Here is a 2,528-nt window from a genome sequence, read left to right on the forward strand (position 1 = left end):
TAGCCATTCTGACTGGAGTGAGGTGGAATCTCAGGGTCGTTTTGAGTTGCATTTTGATTGGGAGGTTTTTAATTACTTCTACTTCCTTGTACAATAGGGGCTTGTTTAGAGAGTTTACCTGCTCTTGATTTAACTTTGGTATGTGGTATCTGTCTAGAAAACTATCCATTTCATCTAAAGTTTCCAGTTTTGCTGAGTATAGTCTTTTATAATAGAATCTGATGATTTTTTTTAATTTCTCCATTTCTGTTGTTATGTGTTCCTTTTCATTTCTGATTTTGTTAATTTGAATACTACCTCTAGCCCTTTAGTTAGTTTGGCTAGGACTTTATCTAATTTGTTGATTCTCTCAAAGAACTGGCTTCTGGTTTTGTTCATTCTTTGTATTGTTTTCTTTGTTTCTATTTGGTTGATTTAGGCCCTGAGTTTGACTATTTCCTGCCTTCTACTGCTCTTGGGTGAGTTTGCTTCTTTTTGTTCTAGAGCTATCAGATGTGCTGTTAAGTTGTTAGTGTAAGATCTCTCCAGTTTCTTTACCAGGACACTTAGTGATATGGACTTTCTTCTTAGCACTGCTTTCATTGTGTCCCATAAATTTGGGTATGATGTGTCAACATGCTCATTAAATTCCAGAAAGTCTTTAATTTCTTTCTGTATTTCTTCCCTGACCAAGTTATCATTGAGTAAAGAGTTGTTCAGTTTCCATGTGTATGTGGGCTCTCTGTAGTTTTTACTGTAATTGAAGACCAGCCTCAGGCCATGGTGATCTGATATGATGCATGGTATGATTTCAATCTCCTTGTATTGGTTAAGGGTTGTTTTGTGACCAATTATATGGACGATTTTGGAGACGGTATCATGAGGTGCTGAGAAGGTGTATTCTTTCGCTTTAGGGTGAAATGTTCTGTAGATATCTGTTAAATCCATTTGTTTCATAACCTCTATTAGTTTCACTGTGTTTCTTTTTAGTTTCTGTTTCATGGCCTGTCCATTGGTTAGAGAAATTGTTGAAGTCTCCTACTATTCTTGTGTATGGTTCAATGTGTGTTTTGAGCTTTAGTAAAGTTTCTTTTATGAATGTGGGTGCTCTTGCATTTGGGACATAGATGTTCAGAATTGAGACTATCTTGGTAGATTTTCCCCTTGATGAATATGAAGTGTCCTTCTTCATCATGCTTGATAACTTTTGATTGAAAGTCTATTTTATTGGATATTAGGATGGCAACTCCTGCTTGTTTCCTGAGATCATTGGCTTGGAAATCCTTTTTCCATCCTTTTATTCTGAAATATGTCTGTCTTTGTTGTTGAGGTGTGTTTCATGTATGCAACAAAATGCTGGATCTTGTTTGCATATCCTGTCTGTTAGTTTATGTCTTTTTATAGGTGAGTTGAGTCCATTAATATTCAGAGATTCATATTAAAGAGATATGACTCTTGGTTCCTGATAAGTTTGTTTTTGTAGGTGACTTTATGTGCTGTGGCTCTGCTTTTGGCTTTGTTGTGAGATGCTTAATATCTTGTCTTTTCTTTGGTGCAGGTACCTTCCTTGTGTTGGAATTTTCCTTCTAGGATCCTCTTTAGGACTGTATTGGTAGTTAGATATTGTTTGAATTTGGTTTTGTCCTGGAATATTTTGCTTTCTCCATCTATGTTGATTGAGGGTTTTTCTGGGTATAGTAGCCTCGGCTGGTATTTGTGTTCTCTTAGAATCTGCATGACCTCTGACCAGGCTCTTCAGGCTTTCATAGTCTCTGTTGAGAAGTCTGGTGTAATTCTGATATGTCTACCTTTGTATGCTGCTTGGCCCATTTCCCTTGCAGCTTTTAATATTCTTTCTTTGTTATGTGCGTTTAGTGTTTTGATTGTTATGTGACAAGAGGACTTTTTTTTCTAGTATCATTTATCTGGTGTTCTATAGGCTTCTTGTACCTTTATGGCCATCTCTTTCTTTAGGTTGGAGAAGTTTTTTTCTATGATTTGTTGAAGACATTTTCAGATCCTTTAAGCTGGGAATCTTTGTTCTCTATTCTGGCTACTCTTAGATTTGGTCTTTTCATTGTGTCCTGAATTTCCTGGACACTTTGGGTTAGGAGTTTTTTATGTTTTGAATTTTCTTTGACAGTTGTGTCAATCTCTTCTGTGGTATCTTCCACACCTGAGATTCTCTCTTCTATCTCTTGTATTCTGTTGGTGAGACATCTGTAATTCCTGTCCTCTTACCTAGGTTATCCATTTCCAGATTTGTCTCCATTTGTGTTTTCTTTATTGTTTCTACTTCCACTTTTAGGTCTTGGATTGCTTTATTCAATTCCTTCTCCTGTTTACCCGTGTTTTCCTGTATTTCTTTCAGTGAGTTATTGATATCCTCCTTAAAGGTCTCTATTATCTTCATGAGATAGGATTTTAGGACAGATTCTGTGTATTTCTGCATCACGCCACTGGCGCAGTATCTGCGTGGGCAGAAAACACCTTGGACTGGGTTCATACTGAAGGGCTAAACATCCTAATATTAGGATGAGCTGCAAGGA

This window comes from Mus pahari, unplaced genomic scaffold, assembly GCF_900095145.1.
Source record: "Mus pahari unplaced genomic scaffold, PAHARI_EIJ_v1.1 scaffold_11309_1, whole genome shotgun sequence".
NCBI classification, from domain to species: domain Eukaryota; kingdom Metazoa; phylum Chordata; class Mammalia; order Rodentia; family Muridae; genus Mus; species Mus pahari.